This window comes from Dromiciops gliroides, chromosome 4 (assembly GCF_019393635.1).
Source record: "Dromiciops gliroides isolate mDroGli1 chromosome 4, mDroGli1.pri, whole genome shotgun sequence".
Lineage (NCBI taxonomy): Eukaryota > Metazoa > Chordata > Mammalia > Microbiotheria > Microbiotheriidae > Dromiciops > Dromiciops gliroides.
Genome location: NC_057864.1, coordinates 393,630,760 through 393,651,561, shown reverse-complemented (window position 1 = coordinate 393,651,561; position 20,802 = coordinate 393,630,760). Strand labels below are relative to the sequence as shown.

The 20,802-nt window shown below is 38.1% G+C and overlaps 1 protein-coding gene across 4 annotated transcripts in view; it reads left to right on the top strand.

Annotated features, from left to right (window-relative positions):
* The first annotated feature begins 12,468 nt into the window (after nucleotides 1-12,468).
* RGS17 (regulator of G protein signaling 17) overlaps nucleotides 12,469-20,802 on the top strand; it is a 198,523-nt gene continuing 190,189 nt past the window's right edge. For 3 of the 4 annotated variants that reach the window (XM_043962987.1, XM_043962986.1, XM_043962984.1), the window contains exon 1: nucleotides 12,469-12,615. The gene's annotated coding sequence lies outside the window, so the exon portion shown is untranslated. Of the gene's footprint in view, nucleotides 12,620-20,802 lie in introns of all 4 variants that reach the window. The other variant, XM_043962985.1, reaches the window with a different exon arrangement.

Below are 20,802 nucleotides of genomic sequence, written 5' to 3'. Positions count from 1 at the left end.
ATGACAACAGACGAGTAAAAGAAAAGGAAACTGAGCAACTAAAAATCACAGTTTTTAGAATATGTATCAACATTAACTTAACTATCAGTGCCCTAAATAGGAGAAACTTATCGAGAAACTAAATGGATCTACTAATAGAAAAACCAAATCATACCAATCTTGATATTCTTACTATAAATTAAGCTAAATGACCAAAGGAAGATGTAGCTAAATGGAAGTATGGTTCATGGGTTTTCTGTAAAGGAATAAGCAGAGTTGATTTTATTGTGTATTCAAAGGCAAAAAGAATCATTTCATGGGACACTTTCCATTTTGTATGTCAATGCTCTCATGGAAAGCATTTGCAAATAGATCACTATAAAAATCATTCTAGCCTAAATGCTAACATCTGATACAAAGGATAAAAAGGTAGAAAATTCTACAAAGAACTCAATACGACCTTCCAAATTAAATCAACGTGTACTTTAAAGCATTGTGACTTCAAATAAAAACATGAACATTGAGGAAGATGGTAAAAAGATGTTGGAAATCCTGACTCAGGATCAAGACATAAAGGAACTAAATATTTAAAGACTACACATAAGCTTCTTAGCTATTTATCATGAATAGTTAAGAAGGAAAAATTCAGGAGATACTAGAATACTGTAATTTAATCAATGCACATCTTCTCTCCCACCAGCACTTGCCTTTTTATCTAATTTAGCTCTTGTTCATGTTTTCTTTAATTCTCTACAAAGGTCCATCCCATATGCTACAGACATTCTTCTTCTAAATACCTTGGCATTGCACAGCTAGCAATGGAAGAAACAGCTACAAGCTATTTACTAATTACTAATTGCTCTTTCTATTTACATGACTGTCCCACATCTGTTTGTTTTTGGTCTTACAACTCTGGTGATATCCTTTTGACACTTCTCTTCATTGGCAATACATTATAAACTACTCATTGGCATCATGTGCTTCTCCATTGCCCTTTGGGTGATCCACAAATTCAATTCTGTGGGTATTTCAAGATTGTTAGCCATACAACATCAGTGGAAGAATATTGCTGTTTAAAAGCTAGATCTTTTTTTCACTTTTTTTTTTTTGGTGAGGCAATGAGGGTTAAGTGGCTTGCCAAGGTCACACAGCTGGTAACTGTCATGTGTCTGAGGTCCGATTTGAACTCAGGTCCTCCTGAATCCAGGGCCGGTGCTTTATCCACTACACTACCTTGCTGCCCCCTAAAAGCTAGACCTTTTTAGTTACTTCCTCTGTCTCCATCAAGTTTCTTTGCTATTTGTATCCATTTATATCCATTTTCTTTTCCCTTTAAAACAGTATAGGTAGTCTGCTTTTTTAAACTCAATTACTTCCCCCTAGTTCTTTTTTTTTTCACTTAAATTGCTTCCTAAATATCTTTACTTAAAAAAAAATCCTTATACTTGCTGATCTTAGTTTCATTCCTTTATTGTGCTGTGGTCTCATTAATTATTCCCTATTATTGGACATTTAGGTAACTTTCAGCTTGTTTTTGTTTGCAGTTGCAGTTACAACGAGGAACTTACCTCTTCAGACATGGCACAAGCACACATTTCCCCCAGTGTCACTTGCTTCTGCTATATGTCACCATCACTGCTATTGGAAGGGAGAAAGAGGAAAATTACTCTTCTAAACCTACCTGTCCTTACTTTCAAGGAAGTCACAAGAGAAGAGGCAATTTCTCAAGTACGGAGAACTTCAGCCATGATCAAGGGTGACTGACTTTAGTTAGTCAATCACTAAGAAGTTCCATTTATCCTATTCAATCATTGCCTTCAAACAATGAGGACTTTAAACTCAACACAAGACCACCCTCAAGTCCAGTGAACCAATGGATTTGGGTGATGATAACCAATTAGTTTGAAGGAGAGTGTAAGGACTGCCTCTTCCGGTGACGCAGGAAGATCTTCCTCTTTCAGTTGGTCTCTCAGACAACCTCGTGGTGGAGGACTTGGGAGAAGAATCAGGCCAGGTTGAACTCTTATCTCTCCTCTAGGATAGATAGGTTTCTTAACTTTTTGAACTCCATGTGTTCTCTCTTTACCCTTTAATAAATGCTTAATGCCCCAAAACTGGTGTCAAAGCTTCTAATTTATAAGTAAACCCTAGCTAGTTTTTCCTACACTTGGGACAGGAATAAGGTGACTACACATTTAGTTTTACTCATCACACCCACACCCGATAATCTCATCTTTCAATTATTTTCTTTCTTTTCTTCCTTATTAAATTCAATTGTTTTCATGTCATCAAGATTCCATTCTTGAGAGTTTTCCATCTCTCTTGAACCTACTACAGGATAATTTCAGTGAAAAATAAAGCTACTCAAGAGAAGACTAATGGTACACATAGAAAAAACCTTGGGTAGGCTAGTTAGCTAGTCTATAGGTGCCAGCCGGGTGGCACAGAGGATACAGTACTAGGACTGGAATTACATTCCTGATTTCAAATCTGGCTTCAGATACTTAGCTGTGTGACCCTGGGCAAGTCACTTAACCCTGTTTGCCTCAGTTCTTCATCTGTAAAATGAGGTGGAGAAGGAAATGGCAAACTACTCCAGTATCTTTGCCAAGAAAACCCCCAAATGCGGTTACAAAGAGTTGGACACAACTGAAGATGACTGAACAACATCAATCAGTGCATGTATGTTGAACCACCACTGCATGTAGGTGGTGAATTGGGCCCAGAATGGAGGAGGGAGAAGAAACACATAGGGTTGGACTGAATTTGGGAAAACTGTACAGTAATTTCAATGGTTCTAATCTCATCCCTCATGAAAAACCTATGTTTTGTTACCAATACTCTCTAAGTCAGAACTGTCAAACATATGGTTTCTGTAGCAGGAACACTCATGAGAGCAGCTAGAACCAGATGGAAAGGTAATTGGGAAATATATACCAAAATAAATAAAACTACAATAGAGCATAGATAAAGTTAATATGTGGTTTTCTGAATCAATGTGAGATTGACAGAAATCTTGATGTATGGTTTATTGGCTCTCCATTCTATTTATATTTGAAACTATTACTCTAAATGATAATATATGGCTCTTAATTAAAAGACATCAGTCTTCAAAGAATCAAAATTGCAGATGAATCAAAGGGCGATGACATAATATAAGAGTAAGCAGGCTGTAGCTTATTACCAATGATGAATTACATACAAGAAGTAGTATAAAGGATATTGTTCAGGAAAATTATGATTAGAAAATAAGATTTACCTTGTATACAATAACAGCAACATTGTACGATGATCAGTTATGAAAGACTTAGCTCTTTTCAGCAAATGATCTGAGACAATTCCAAAAGACTGATTATTGAAAATGATATCCAAAATATAAAAAAGGAAAAGAAAATGCTATCCAAATCCAAAGAAAGAACTGATGGAGTCTGCATGAAAATCAAAGCATACTATTTTTACTTTCTTTGTTTTTTTCATGGGTTTTTCCTTTTAATCTGTTTCTTCTTTCACAACATGACTAATATGGAAGTGTGTTTAACATAATTATTCATATATAAGCTATATCAGATTGTTTGCTGTCTTGGGGAGGGGACAAGGGAGGGAGGGAGGGAAGGAAGGAAGAAGTGAAGAAGGGAGAAAAATTTGGAATTCAAAATATTATAAAGATGAATGTTGAACACTATTTTAACATGTAATTGAAAAAATAAAATACTATTTACATTAAAAATGAAAATGATGTACCTATCATGTAATAGGAGTAAGGGATAACAAGTGGATAACAGGGAAACTACTCTGGCAACCATAATTTTTTTTCTTATATTTTTTATTTATTTTATTTTATTTATTTTATTTTATTTTATTTTATTTTATTTTGTTTTATTTTATTTAGTGAGGCAATTGGGGTTAAGTGACTTGCCCAGTGTCACACAGCTAGTAAGTATTAAGTGTCTGAGGCCACATTTGAACTCAGGTACTACTGACTCCAGGGCCAGTGCTCTATCCACTGCGCCACCTAGCTGCGCCATTTTTTTTCTTATAAAGGTCAAGCTGGAAGGATATGGATAAGATTGCACTGGATAAGAAGGCATTAATGGATTGTAAAATTCAAGGACTCACCAACAGTGAGGAGGGTTGGTTTCATTCCATATTCTATATCAAGAAGAAACATGATTTCATGGTATACCTGATCATCCCACCATAGAGTAATCACAAAGAAAAACAACAAACAAATCAACTTGAAAATTATTGAAGCTTATATAGTCACATCCTTGGCAAAGAATGAAGACTATTATGAAGAACTCAACAAGATCTCTCAAACTAAGTTAATATATGTTTTGCTATTCTGTGACTCCAGTGAAAAAGTGAGCACAGAACAGAATGTTGAAAACTTTGTTGAAAAATGTTTCAAGATCCAGAAATTAAAGAGACCAGAGCCTTGTAGACTAATTAGCACCCTCATTTCTATACACCTTAAATACATTTTTTTCAAGAAGACAGCTGGAAAGTGCTAGCAAGCTAAAAATTATATTATTAGGAAATGAAACTGATTTTATTTAAAAGACTGAAAATAATTGGTTGATACAAAATACTTATTTGCATGTCTTTTTCAAAACCATATTACCTAATGTATTTTTCATAAGGTCTCATGACAATGATCCTTGAATTCAGGGCCTTGAAAAAATGAATTTCTATGATTTCTTTTATGAGACAATCAACATACAATTATTCTCCTTTTATTTAGTTGCCAGAAAGCTCTGAGCTAAATTCTGTATTCAACTGCAGTAAATAACTCATCATAGGTGCCAGGTAACATCTATTTTTCTGCTCTTAAGCTGTTTTTTTTTGTTCCGTTCCATTTTTAACTGTCTTGTTTTATATTGTTTAATGTTATAAATTGCATAAAAATTGTTCTAGAAAAGGATGTAGTACAAATTCTAAGTAAATAAATTTTGTAGTTAGCATTGTGAAACTCCTTTCACAGAATGAACAAAGATGTCCTTTTACAAAACCTTAATGGAAAGGATTGAGTTTTTCAATTTTAACCTTTGATACAGCAAGGAGGGGCCAAAAAAAGAGTCATCAGGCTACTTGTTAACACTGAGATATTATAAAGCAACAATTAAATAAGTCACACTTTCTAATGCTTCACTCAAAAGCAGTGTCATGTTCCCCACCCCCAATATCCATCATGCACTTGGGATTAAATGATAACAAGACCTTATGATACACCAGAAGGTACTAACTAGATAGAGAAAGCTGCCTCTTCTTTCTGTATTTTACTTCCAATTGCTAGGGCCTTACTGTGACAAGAAATCCTGCTCCAGGGTCTAAGAGATGAAGTCAAGGTCTTTTCTAGAATGACACATGCTTAGCCATCCTATCATATTTTTCAAGATCATATAAAATGGTCCACCAAGTTCTACCACAGTCCTTCCTCCAAGAACAAAAGCTGACTGTATTAATTGACACCTCATCTATGCTGCAATTAGGACAAGGAAGGCATTGCATACAAGAATTATCTCAAGCCTAATATATACCTCCAAAAAGTAGAAAATATCTATCAATCACATGAAAGTATAGGGTGGTGGCAGTCAAAGAAAAGGAAAATACATTTCAGTTGCAAACACAAGGGAAACTTTTTTTCCCTTCACTCACAAAATATCCTATCTTCTGAAGTGGTACAGTCATACCAGTGGTCTCTTGTTATGGCTTACATCCTCTTCTCATTAGCTTCAAGACACCTCAGAGACCGCCTTATATATGAGATCTGTTCGGATCCAACCCTACAACCAAGTTGTTAATGCTTTCTTCCCCTTGAACTTACTTATTAAACTTATTATTATATTATATATTATACTTGTTATTATATAATTTTGCATTTTGTTTTATTTTCTTATTCGTGTACATATTATGTTCCTTCAGGAATATGCAAGTTCCTTGCATAGGCAGAAACTATTTCATTCTTTGTATCATTAGTACCTACTACCACATAGAAGGCACTTAACAAATATGTCTTGAATTTAATTGTTGATCTGGAAAAGGGGAGGAAAAGTGGAAAGAAAGGAAAAAGTGGAGAAGGGAGGAGAGAAAATGCTGCCAAAATAATCATATTAAAACAAATGCCATGGGGCAGCTAGATGGTGCAGTGGATAGAACATCGGCCCTGGATTCAGGAGTATCTTGAGTTCAAATCCGACCTCAGAAATTTAACACTAGCTGTGTGACTCTGGGCAAGTCACTTAACCCCAATTGCCTCACCAAAAAAACCAAAACAAATACCTAGCTAAAGAGAAGAAACTTTTTCCTCTACTGTATTCCTCTTAATACTAGTACAATGTTGGATACCCAATATATACTAAATGAATACTTGAACTAAACTGAGTGGACAGCATGAATATGAACTCATCTAATTCAAAGGTAAAAGCTTAGAGAAAGTTTTTCTTTTTTAAAAATTAAAAAGTTTATTGATGCCTTTTGTTTATACATTAGTGTCATTTGTGGCACTACTCTACCTGGAATTGTAACAAAGAAAAACAGTTAAGCAAAAACCTTGATACAGAGAACATATCTATACAACATTCTGTCCCGGTAGTCCCCGCTTCTCTGCTGATAGGAAGAAGGTCTGTTTTCATTATCCGTTCTCTGAAAGTATTATTAATTCCTCAGTCACTCAAATTCTAGTTTCCTTTCAGTGTTCTATTCATTCACATTGTTTAAATCACTGTGCCTGTAGTTATTCAGGGCCTACTTATTTCACTTTGCCTTAGTTCATATACATTTTCCCATCTTTTAATTCCTCATATTCGTTATTACTTAGATGACAGAAAAATTCCACTATATTCATATGTGGCAGTTTGTTTAACCATTTTCCAATTCAGAAAGTTCTTTAAAAATTTCCAAGATAACTCTTTACTGTAAAATTATACTGACTCTTTATGATATAAGTTGGTGATGTACAATGTTTTACTCACATTGATAAAGGCAGACTAATAGTACTATCCATTCCCATGCACATATAACTTTGAACTTCTTTCAAATTCTGAATATAATACTGTACCTGGAGTTTAAGGTATGATATTCAGTTCAATAAAAATATTTACTGGGATTTCTTTTGTGTAAGACATTGTCCTAGTTACTTTAAGAGATATAAATAGTTTCCCTTTAAGATCTATGTAATCTACTAAGAGATGATAAGTATACACATAATTAGCACATGATGAATAGCCTAAGAAAGACAAAAAGTGTTATTTGAATTCTTTTGGAGTATGAAGTTTTATTCCCCATCAGATACTTCAAGATGGAAATAATCTTGGTGGACTCTTCCTTGCACTTAGGAAAACTGAGGTCTTCAGAGATTAAATGACTAATGGAGATCACATGGGTAAAAGGGGCAGAGCCAGAATTCTGATCCATGAAGATTTACTCCAAATCGAGAGCTCTTTCCTATAAGCGCAACACTGCCTCCCCTAAATCATATTCCTTCGGGGGTATCAAGTAAATCCATTGAGGGAGGTAAAAAAAAAGTGAGGGAAGTGATATTTGAGATAAGCCTTAAAGGATAGTCAAGATGTCAATAGATAGATATCGGGGGAGAGTATTTCAGGTTGGGCAAATGGGATGAGCTCAAAGTTAGAAAACACTACTCTGTATAGAGAACAAGGGATAGTCTAGTTGGGCAGAATTATAGAGTAAAAGTCTTAAAGCAGTAAAAGACATATACTTAGAAGGATTTGCATGCCAGACAAAGAACATGGCATCAAATCAGTAGGTAATAAGAATTCACTGGATGTTTTTCAGCAGAGGATTGATATTATTTGAACCATGCTTTAGGAAGATTAATCCAAAAGTAATTTCTTGTATAGATTAGAGAAAGAAGAGACTGGAGTTGAGAAAGATAATTAGGGGGCTACCACAATAATCTATGCAAATTATCCTTTAACTAGGTTGGCCATAATGAGAAGGGAAAGAAGAGGAAAGATGTTTTGAAGGTACATTATTAGTAAGTTAAGGGGAAGTATTTTGACTAGGAAATCAGGGTTCGAAAGACCAGAGTTATTTATTTTTTTTTAGTGAGGCAATTGGGGTTAAGTGACTTGCCCAGGGTCACACAGCTAGTAAGTGTTAAGTGTCTGAGGCCGAATTTGAACTCAGGTACTCCTGAATCCAGGGCCAGTGCTCTATCCAGAAAGACCAGAGTTCTAATCCCTTTTCTATCACTTGCAAACTAGGCAATCTAGACAAAATCACTAAGGCTTTCTAAATCTCAGTTTCCTTATATGTAAAATAAAGGTGATGACACCTACCCTGACTAAACTCACAGGACTGATATGAGGATTACTTTTTAACATTATTAAAATATTTTGAAAACTATAAAGACCACACAGGTATAAGTTTTAAAATGAATATTTAATGCTTAGGAAAAAGATAAAAACAAAACAAAATTTCAAAAAGATTTCCTTCATTTACTGTCTATTACAAGAACCCTTTATTCATATGCAAAGTAAGTAGTTATCCTATATTTATGTGACGGATTGCCTTTTTTACTTTGTTCCCCCAAAGATAATTAAATTGAGGTTAGAATATACATTATTCTTCTTTCTGAATAATTCCCCCTAGTAGGAGTACCCTTAAGGTTTGATTTATAAAAGAACTGAAGAACCATGATGGATCTTTCTTGCTGAAAGTAAAAGGAAGAATACTTCAACATTACTCACGTTTCAATTGCTTTTATAAGTTTCCACCAAGTGGACAATAGGTTCCTGTCTTGAGCAATGGGAAAGGTCTTCCAAATCTACCTTAATCATTTCTTCCCTTACTTACCTGGAGAAAAATACTTGTTGGGGAAAGTTGGGAGAAGGGGGAATAATAAGGAAGGGGAAATTATTCTGGCAAATGTGATCATTTACCATCCTAGAACATCCTGAGAATGGTGTTGAACTTCTTGAGGCCTATTAATAGTGTAAATGTTCTTGTAAAATCAGTGAATACGTTGTATTGAGATCAATTATATTGCCTCCATTTTTTTCTCTATTTGACATGCAGAAAAAGTTGGCCCCTGCCATATCATGGGGTATTCTGATTTACTATGTGTTTAAAACATTCATGGAAGATGATACACAAATGATCTATGGGTCAGAACTGGCACACTCCTATTATCTGATAAGATGAGGAAGAATGAGTTTCTGTACACAAGGGAAGCCCTACCCATGGTCAAATATTTCCATTTTCAATAAAGAGCTGAATATAGTCATGTACTCTAACTTCCTGGACCCCACCCAACCAATGCATCAGTTCTGAAGGAAATATAATACCATTGTATGTGTTGGGAGACAACAGGCCAAACTGAAGGACTTAGAGGGAATCTAAATGGTAAAGTGGATAGAGCACTAGGCTGAGAATCAGGAAGCCTTATCTTCCTAAATTCAAATCTGGCCTCATATTCTTTTTAGCTGTTTGACCCTGAGCAAGTCACATATCCCTGTTTGCTTCAGTTCTTCATCTCTAAAATGAGTTGGAGGAGGAAATGACAAACTACTCCAATATCTTTGCCAAGAAAACTTCAGATCGGATCACAAAGAGTAGGACATGACTTAAAAATGACTCGACAAAAATTAAGTGCCGCTTAACTCTCGATGTAGACAATTGTAAGACTTGGACCTAAAATACATGTAAAGTCTAGCTTGTTAAGTACCATCTGACCCCTCCTAAAGAATAAATGATTAAACAATTCAAAACATTTATTAATCACCTAGTTTATGACAGGTATTGTGTTTGTCACTGGGGATACAAAGGGGAAAAAATCCCCATACACAAAGAGTTTACAATCTATTTGATAAAGACAAGAAAAATTTATAAACATACACACATACATACATGGAGTAGGGGTAAGTAGACACTAATAAATAGAGAGGATCAGTAAAAGGCCTTGTGTAGGAGATGGCCCCTGAGCTGAGCCTTGAAGTTGATTTAGAGATTCCAAGAGGAAAATGTGAAGGAAACCATTCTAAACAAGAGAGAAAGCCTGAACAAAAGGCACAGAGGCAAAGGATAATGTACAGGAAAGGGACAGCAAGTAGGCCCATTTGGCTTGGACTATAGACAGCATGACAAGGAGTAAGAAGAAACAAACCTGGGAGACAGTTTGAGCCAGGTTATTAAGGGCAATATCACCAATGACATCCTAGAATGTAATTAACAGTAGCATAATTCCATTAGAAAGCAAATGATTTGTAGACCATAGTTGACTACAACTTACCAAAGGAGCCACAGATAAAAATAATTATCCAAGAGGCTCCAGTATTGCAAAGATGAGAGACTTTCTTTATTTAAAGTATGATTTTAGGGCAGTGTCTTCTGAAATTTTTGCTTAGGGACTGAGAATTTAAACTATATTCCTGCAAACAGTCATTATAGGAAGAAATGAAATAGGGTAATCCTTAAACAGGAAGGACAGAAGAAACAGTATTGTGTAGCTTTGGGCTGCTGGAAAACAATAGCAGCAGAGAGATCAACCCAGTGTGCAGCTCACAGGAAAAAAGGGGCCCCTTTTTTTTTCTACAAAGGCTTCAAGCCAACTGTAACCCTAAGAGGCAAAGTCAACAACAGCAACAGGTTCTGCAAATTCAACTGCAAGTTGAACAGCAACTTGCAAATTTGGTTACAGACCCAAATAAGAGGACGATTTCCATGCCTGCCCCCCACTCCCCCCAAAAAGAGTTGGTCTTTCTAGTCACTTGCAAACATAGAAGAAGTAAGATCAGTACTGTCTTGTGTAAATGCTAAGGCTCCTCTTTCCATGGGGGAGCTGGATGTCACAGTGGATAGAACACTTGACCTGGAGTCAGAAAGATCTGAGTTCAAATCTGTTCTCAGACACTTACTAGCAGTGTGATCCTGGGCAAGTTACTTAATCCTGTTTGCCTCAGTTTCCTCAGCTATAAAATGAGCTAGAGAAGGAAATGGCCAAACCACTCCAGTATCTTTGTCAAGCAAACCCTGCATAGACTCACAAAGAATTGGACACAAACTGAACAAGTTGTTTCCATATCTATTCTTAAATTACATTTATGTCCTCTATATTTTTGTCCATTTCAGTAGTTTGAGGCTTAAGGATAAAGTTCAAGAAGGAGAAACATTCATATGCAAGCATAGAACCTTCTTCAGTGTTTCTTGGTAATAATGAAAATATATGTGCATATAACCAATGTACAGTTATATATATATATGTGTGTGTGTGATATATAACATATAACACAAATAGTGTGTGTATATACATACATAAGAGAGGGAAGAAGGGAAAGGAAGGGAATGGGAGGGGGAAAGAAAAGGGAGAAGTGAAGGGGAGGACAAAGGAAGGGAGGAGGGAGGAAGAGAGAGGGAAAGAGACAATGATACTGAGTCAAGTTTAAGTTGGGAGAGGAGGAAACTTAATCGTCATTTGTCTTTTGCACAGATTTTCTAGATGGAGAACAAGACACCTACTTGTTACTGTTATTCTCCCCTACGCTTTGATCAGATCATCCTAGAATCACTCTATCACTAGAAGAGTATTAAATGGATAACTATCCATTAAATCTCGAGAAGGCTGGGCCCCATTTGTAAGGAAGCATTTGAGATGGTTGACTACCTACCTGTCCCCAGAGGGTGCGCCAGGCCTCAGGCATCAGCATTTTTTTTTTCTTAAAAGGGTTGAAGCTTTGCCCCAGAATGCCGTCTTGTAAAAGAATCTGTTTTCTTTTAAACAGAGCTATCTAGTTGTTATGTGCCACCCTGGACCAGTATGCTGAGAAAGGCCACGTGCAATAGAATACAGTGGAAACATATTCAGCAATCTCAAACAATTATTGGGAAAGATTGTCACAGTTTCTGGGTAAGTGAATCAAGCCGAAGGAGGGCTTTCTTTCTTTCTTTCTTTTTTAAAAGCCAAGTTGTGTTGATGGCTGAACAAGACTGGACGCTAGCTGAACTTTGCACCTTTTCTTGAACCTCTCAGAGGGAAAGCTTTCCATTGGGAGCACTGCAGGAGAGTTTTGTTTATTCGGCTTTGTTCTTGAAAGAAAATGGTGTTATTTTAACACGAAGAGGAGGGGTTGGGGGAAAAAACCATAGTAAATTTCTTTGAGCTGCTTATGAACTCAGGAGCCTCCTGAGCAAGACTTGAGAGCAGGAAGCAGGCTTGATCCCTTAAAGCCACCAGGACCCCTGGCTCCTCCCGAGCGCTTCCTCCAGAGTGCTTGGCTCCTGGCCCCTATTTCACCCCCGGGTTACTCCCACCCTGGACCCTCCACACAGTGGGCGCCGACCCAAACGCCAGCGAGCAGGCTTGGGAACCCTCTTGGGGAGAGGGGTGGGGCCGTGACTCACGCGCCGCCGCGCTCCAGGGCTAAGAAGCGGCAACTCCAGCTGTGCTTGGTCGGGGACGGCTCTGGCAGGGCGCATGCGCGCTATTTGCCTTCTCCCCTTTCCCCCCCTCCCCCCCACCCCCTCCCCTTCATCCCTCTGTCTATCTCTCCCTCTCTCCCTGCCGGCTGGGTGCTGAAGTTGGGCGGATGGCAGCCAACCTGCTCCGCTAGAGGACCAAGCAGCCCAACCTTTCCCCCCCGGACCTTTCGGTGCTGTGCCCACACCTCCAGGCGGGTGGGTAAGACATTTCCTTTAAAGCTGAACGTTGCTAAGTAAATGGCATCAAAATGTCTGCTTTATACCGATGGATGGAATTTAAAAAAAAAAAAAAGAGGGGGGAGGAAAAGTGGGGGCGGAGAGTACAATTGCAAATGCACTGGCAGGGCGGGGGAGCCTGCTTGGTGCAGGGGTCCCCACCGCTATTCCTGCTGCTTAAGGAGGGCAGAGGGGTGAGCCGAACCGCTGGCTTGGGAAGTTGAATCTTAAAATGTTGCTGCCATTTCTGGCTCTGGCGGTCCCCCTCCCAGCTGGTATGCGGAGATGGGGTGGGTATCTTGGTTTTTCAGGGAACCCCTCAGTTGTGTCCCCGGTGCTCTGTGAAGCGATGCTGCTGCCGCCGCCGCCGCTTGTATGAGGGGTAAGCCGACGGCAGCAGCAGCAGCAGGCAAGGTTGCTATCATCAGGGAATGGGGCAAAGGGGGTTCGGGGGTGGAAGGAAATGAAGAGAAGCGAGAAAATTCATACTTATTTTTATTTCTTCAGAGAAATGAGAATGGAATTAGAAACGGCAAGCAGACAAATAAGCTGAGTATGTGTTTGTCTGTGTGTTTTCTTGATCTTAACCTTAAGGGGGGCAAAAAACCCACAGTGATTCCGTGGAAAAGGTGTGTAAGAAAAGGGGGTTTTGTACAAACGGATGCCTTATTACAGTGGTGAAATAAAAGGTTGTTTGGGTGGTTCTTTCTCTTTTGTTTCTTCCCTTTAATCAAAGAAAAGGGAGTTCATATGTAGATGGCATGGAATAAATTTCATAGAGAACGGCTGCAAGGAGGGGGGGGTGGGGGTGAGGGTGAGGAACGCCCACTAAACCTATAGCCGCTGCCCGGGTGGGTGTCTCGGAGGCATTCTCGTTTTATATTATGGTGATTCTTTTTGTTATTGATGTAATCATAATTTAATAGCTGCCTCCTCTAAATCCTTCCTCCTCTCCCTCCCTCTTCATTTGCTGCGGCAGCAGCAGGGTGCAGGGACTTGGCCGTTTTCTCCTTCTCCCTACCTCCCTGTGTCTGAAAAATGTCGGAGGACTTGAGGATGGAGGAGGGACAGGCACTGTCCATGGGAAGCCGCAGATGGTTAGATTGCTCTTCACAAGCGGGAGCACGCTAACAGCACATCTCCCACAACCAGCATCAACTTAGAAAAAGCTCTGAGCTCCCAGAAGGAACAGGGAAAGCCCTGGGCAAATGCGTACCCACGGTGACTGGACCCCACCCAACATTCATCCCCTTCACCACAATCCAGAGGCCAAGACTTCTGGTTCACTTGGGAGAACCTTAGAACCTGCCTGGAAAGACGGAACCTGGCTCCATACAGAGTTTTCTTATCATTCCAATCCTTCAAAAACGATTCAATTCTTAAAGCTCCCCTCTACAAGATTTGTCTCCAGAACTTTGCAGTTTTCCCCAATCCAGCTAGGGGGGTGGTAGTGGCGGCGTGTGTATTTCTCTTGATTTTTTTTTTCCTCTTGGGACATATACCACAAGTAATAAAAAAGAAGTCCTGTGGTTTGGTGGCAACATAGAGCTAACCATTTCTGAGACTGGAGGTTTTCTGCATTTGAAGCATTCACAGGATGCCTTTTTTTTTTAGTTGTTAGACCATATATTTGCATTTGCAATGCTTATTTGAGGGGAATTGAGAAATAATTGTTTTGACTTTTTACAATATAAAATTTTGTTCATCTGGACTTAGGTCAGCTACCAGATTTTTGAAATTCTGTATTAAATGCCACCTGTTAAGTGTCTTTTTGAAACATCTGAGAAACCTTATTAAAATGAATTGTCTTATTCCTAAAACACTTTTATAATAGATGAAATGCAATTAATCATGATACCAAAATCCAGCAGATATATAGCCAGTTCTTTTGAAATACTGTAACTTAATAAAATAATTCAGATAAACAAGAAGTTTTGACTACTCTTGTAAATGAGTTGCTAGCATCAAAAATATATTTAATGTGCTTAGGGAAGGGCAGGTTCCCTCACTTTTAAAATGTTTGAGTGTTGTGGTATAAATTTTCTTAAAGAATGTACATCCTCATGGCTCTAACACTTAATCTCATGGAGTCTGGTATTTATGAGAGTTCCTGAATTCATAATCAGGAAGATAAGTAAAAATCTTCCTTGTTCACAGAAAAAACATAGTATTGGTATAAACTATGCCAACTCCTACCCTCCTGTATTAATCCCTCAACTGTATCCCAGTGTTTATCACTCTCAGTGAGAAAGAGACTATGACATGGGATAATGAGTTTGGAAGCCCTCTCTAATTCTAGGCCAATCTGCTTTGAGTTCTCTTAATAATGCCTGTTCAGAGTGTTACTTATTTAAGTCATTACCCCCTGGGTTGTAAAACATATTAAAGTTCTTGATACTAGAGACAAAGGTTCTATCTCATCACCTAATGAATAAAGCATTTCTTAAGGACTCAATGTGTGCAAAACACAGTGCTAAGGGCTGGGAATACAAATAGAAATGTAAGACAGGCTCTCCTCTCAAAAAGCTCATGTATCAGTGGGGGATACAACACATATGGAAGGTTTCAGCTGCACGTCAAATGGAAAGAACCCATGGTCTGTAGGGTTTGGCATCATCAATGCTTCTTCTTTAATGTCACTTCAACCTACAACATCATATCAGTTTCTGATGTTGAGCCCTTTGGAAGTACCAGGGACTTTTATGGCAAGAACTTTCTTTTCTTGGTCTTCAATAACTATTATGGTAGCACCTGTAGGAGTAGGCTGCATCTCCACAGGGGTTGCATGACTGAGGGCACTGAGCTGGAAACATTGCTCTTCCCTGCCTCTTGGGTTCAGGCTTGTCTTCATTGGGGTCAGAGAGGGAGATGGTGGTCTAGGTGGTTGGTGGCAGTGGTTTGACATGTCCAACACATTCTGCCTCCTGTATCTCCTCCCTCAGGGTACCTTGCTACTTCAGCTAGGCTGGCTGCCATGTGGGTGGTAAAAGATTGGGTTGGCTGGCCCCTTCTCTATAGAAGCTGCTTTTCCATCTGACGGGTGGGGAATAGATAGGGGTGGCTCAGCTCAGAGCAAGACTTGTGGTCTGTCTGGGAACTACTCTCACTCCCTGGGCTCCTGTGCCTATCTGCTTGTTGAAGGCATTTAGCCAGCAGTCATTGCTGGTGGCAATGAGGAAGGCAGCCCCCTACCCCACATTGATTGCTGCTCTCAATCATTAATGGCCTCATTGCTTTTAGAATAATTTAAAAGTGGAGTCTCCTTTTCTTTTTCCCCCTCCTACCAAGGTCTGCAGGTTTAAAGAAACAGGTGGGGGCAGTGGAAGAAGGGAAGAAATCCATCATACAGTCCTCCTCACCTGAATGCCTTAAAACAAATAGTGGCCATAAGTGGTCTGAATCCCAAATGGCTACATTCCAACTTGGCTCTAGATCAAGGTTGAGGTTAGATCTGCCTGAAAGGAAAGGAAACTAGAACCACATCTATAGGGGACAGTTTGCACTTTGGAAACCCATTCTCTGGAGCACATAGGACTTTTGAGAAGATAAAATGACACCATGGCTAGGAAGAGGAAGGAAGAGGAGGAGTGTACAGGAGGTATAAGCAGAGGAATCTTTCTAATGTTTCTGCAGAGGATCCTTTTCCCACCAATCTATCTCTTCTTAAAGTAGCAGCAAGGGCATTACTTTAAGTAGTGCATGCAGAGACTGTTTAAAATGCAGTAGATGAGCCTAATGTTACATGACATTAAAAGCACTGTATTCTATCTGCTTAGTATGATCAGAGTCAGGGATGATAAGTATATATGAATGTATCCTTGAGTTTAAAAATTTCACGTCATCTTCAGGGTTATCTATTTGCCCTGGACCATCTGAAATGTTACAAATTTCTACTGAAGAAAAGTTTTACCACAAAGGTAGCAAGATCATTTTAAATGATCCACTCAACATTTGCCTAACAACAAAATTATTTTGCTGAATTTAGTAAGTATCATGCAAGTTTTTTAATTGTCTAAACTACTGTTTAAAAGAAAACAGGGGCTTTTATTTACTATACAAATTTTAAATACTAAGGAATGGGTTTAAAAAAATCTAATTTCATATGAATTCTACCTATTTGGGTCAAGGAAGAGAACTGGAGAATTTTTGACATTTTTTGAGGACACTTTTAAATTTAAACAAACAAATGCAGACAAGCCAAGTAAAGTGCTTTGTGACACTGAACACAGAGCTCACTTACATTAGCTGAGCTAAGGCTCTGGCTCACTTGGTGCAAAACAGAGCAAAGAACACTCAAGTGTGGAGACTAAATCAACCAATGTATTAAAGCTGTCATGGCTTCCTTAACTCAATGCTATTATGCCTAGTTTTCGCAGTTTCTAGAGGCTTTTGAAGTATTTGGTTTCTACTATTCTCCTCTGGACTTTTGGAACTACATTGAAGAACTCTAAATTTAAGAGTTGCCAGATTTTTTGGACTTCTCTCCTACCAGTGGTTATGGTAAAGTAGTCCTGAGCCTCCTAAGAGTTATGGAAAGAGGATTAATAGTTATGAAGAGTGAATCTTTTCTGAATGACTTATAAATGGGGAAGGGTTTCTATCCATAAATATGAATCTTTTATTTGAATGAATTTATAATTTACATAGTTTAAAAAACACATGAAGCTAGAATGTTTTATGCTTTAAGCATGCAGAGTCTCAGGAGGAGACCGATCAGATTCTCATTCTACACATCACCAGGGAACTTCCATATGTTCTAAATTGCTAAGGATGCCTCTAGTTTAAAATGGCTACTTTTGTACTCATACTTAATGTTTTTTTTTCCCCCCAAATGACAGGAAGTTAATAGATTTTCAGCAAATGCTCAAAATGTTTAGAAGTATTAATCAGCTACAAAGTACTTTCTTTTTCAAAAGTTATTTGAAAAAAATAAATTTTTTAATTGTCCCCCAGTGAGTTTTAATTATATCTGCCACAGGAAAAACGCATTAATTCCAACCTCTCCCCCCACTCAGAATTCATAATAATTTGTAGATCTTTGGTTAAAGCTTACTGTCCATGAAAAAACATCTTGCTAAACAAAACATTAGTGTAAAAAAAGATGGCAAGGGAAATGGAATCTTTGCCTTAACTACCCAGGGGAAAAGTTTTAAATACCTATTGCAGAGATAACTCAGGGTGCTAATTTAAAATCCTTTCCCTTTATCCAAAGAGGGTCTTGAAATTGAATTAGCAATATTTTGTTTTTATTTTTTTATTTTTTATAGTGAGGCAATTGGGGTTAAGTGACTTGCCCAGGGTCACATAGCTAGTAAGTGTTAAGTGTCTGAGGCCGGATTTGAACTCAGGTACTCCTGACTCCAGGGCCGGTGCTCTATCCACTGCGCCACCTAGCTGCCCCGCAATATTTTGTTAACTAAGTTTGATTTACCATCTCACAGGCTTGAAAAGAATAAAACTACTAATTCAGAAAGGCTTTGAGATCTTACAAAAAATATATCCTTGTTAAGTGTGTTCTTTAACATTGAGTTACATAAAGACAGGAAACACACACTTTTTTAAAAGTACATTTTGACTTCTGATCTAAGTTATAAAATTGTAGAAGTACTTCCATAAATGAAGTCCTAAAGATTCAAACTATTAAAATTTGGCATTTTGAGAACTTAATATATTAGTACATCTTATTTGCTTCAAATTGAATATAGTTCTCAGTAGAGATGTTTGCTTTCATAGAGTGGGCAACAGGCTTCTTACAATACTATTTTGGTTGTTTACTGGAAAAGACTAGTAATAAAAGTCACTGGGTAATAGTAGTGTACTCTTACAAGTAAGCACGCATTCAGAGCCAGTGATGACACAGGTTTATAGGATTTAGAACTAGAAAGGACTTTATAGATCCTCTACCCTGATCCCCCTCAGTTTACAAATGAGGAAACAGACTTTAAAAAAGCCAATGTGGCTTGCCCAAAAGCACATAGATGGTTAGAGCTGAGACTTGAACCTAGGCCCTTCAGTCCTCTGACTTGAAATCCAGCACTGCTTTCATCTGTACCTCATTATTTCATAAAGTAAATGAATTTGTCATTGTTGTCCATTTGTTTCAGTTCTGTCCAACTCTTCATTACCCTATTTAGGGTTTTCTTGGCATAGGTACTGGAGTAGTTTGCCATTTCCTTCTCAAACTCATTTTACAGATGAGGAAACTGAGGCAAACAGGATTAAGTGACTTGCCTAAGCATGAATAAGCATGAGTATTGATTTCACTTTTTTTTTAAATAATGAGTGATTTCTTTTTGTTTGTTTTGTTTTTTGTGGGGCAATGAGGGTTAAGTGACTTGCCCAGGGTCACACAATTAGTAAGTGTTAAGTGTCTGAGGCCGGATTTGAACTCAGGTCCTCCTGAATCCAGGGCCAGCGCTTTAACCACTGCGCCATCTAGCTGCCCCCCCTTGATTTCACTTTTTGATGAAGGTCTTTGTATCTAGGTCTTGAGGACTGATTGAAGAACTGGGCATATTTAGCCTAGACAAGAGGAAACTTAGGGGTTGGGATCAATATAACTACCTTCAAATATTTGGAAAAGGAATTAGATTGGTTTGAATTGGCCCAAGGGGGAAGAAACAGGAGCAACAGGTTAGACTTATGGAGAGGAAAGCTTAGACAATGTCAAGAAAAACTTGCTAACAATTAGAGCTGATCAAAAATGGAATGGACTATTTTGAGAGATTGTTGGATACTTCAGAGGTATTAGAGCAGAAGTTGTCTAACCACTTGTCTGCTATATTAGAGTGGAAATTCCTGTTGTGGGTTGAATTAGATGGCTGGTGAGGTTCCTTCCAATTCCCAAGTCCTGTGATTCTGATATTACCTAAGTATCAGAGAGAGGAAAATCTAAGAGATACTTTAGTGTGAGCTAATAAGAATGTTTTAAATTGTCTGTGACTTGTTGAGTGGTATTTGGCATATTATGAAAGTTTATTTGATCAGAACTATAGACTTCTGCCAGCCAGTTCTGGGCCCTGAGAAATCATACCAAGGTCCTCCTGACCCTCTTCTGCTGACTCTTCCAATGCCTTCTGCCTTCCACAAATCAAAATCAACACGTATTAAGTGAGCGCTCAGAATGTGCAAAATACTTTTCTTAATGCTTGGGATACAAAAATGAACGACAGTCTCTACTTTCAAGCACCTTTCATCAGTGACTTTATACTCTTGATGGCAAAATGAAATACATGAAAAGAAAAATAATGTTGTATAAGGGTTAAGTAAAAATAAATATATAAGATGTGACAAAAATGTGATATAGACAATGACTGTAATGAAACAGTTTTCATTCCTGAATTGATTGTTGTTGTTCAGTTTTGTCTGACTCTGTGACCCCATTTGAGGTTTTCTTGGTAAGGATACTGTAGTGGTTTGCCATTTTCTTCTCCAGCTCATTTTACAGATGAGAAAACTGAGGCAAACAGGCTAAAGTGACTTGGCCAGGGTCACACAGCTAGTGTCTGAAGTTGGATTTGAATTCAGTAGAATGCATTTTCCTGATTCCCAGCCCAGTGCTCTATCCACTTTGCTACCTAACTGCCCCACTGAACTGTTTATTTGGTTGCTGGCAGCATGAAGAAACATCATTAGTGGAGGGTTACTAGGATCTGTCCTTTCTAATATTTCTATCAATGACTTAAAAACAGAAGGTGAGCTTATGGTATTTGTGGATAAATCAAGGCTGATATTGTTAAGCTAATACCTAGTATGATAAAATTTGGATGCAAAAATGTCTCCTTAACCTGAAATAGTAAGATGAATGAAAAAAAAATCGTGAAACCTTGGTTTTCAATTTTTTTTTCCCTACTGTTCAAGGATCTACAATTTTATCAATCAGGATGCTTCTTCCACCAGCATAAAGCACAATCCCCTATTTGACTTCATTTGTTGTTTTATCCAACGGCAACAATAACAAAAATCACTTGCTGGTCAACACTGCTGTAACAAACCTCTCTCAACTTAATTAGATTAGTCCTCAGATAACAGTCCAGCAACAGGACAATACACAAAGTCTTCCTGGGTTGATAGAACCTGTACTCTTCTAGCATAACCTTTGAGAACCTACCTTAATCTATGTAGCATAATGAATCAAGTAAGTAAGATTTTAAGATAAAGAAGAGG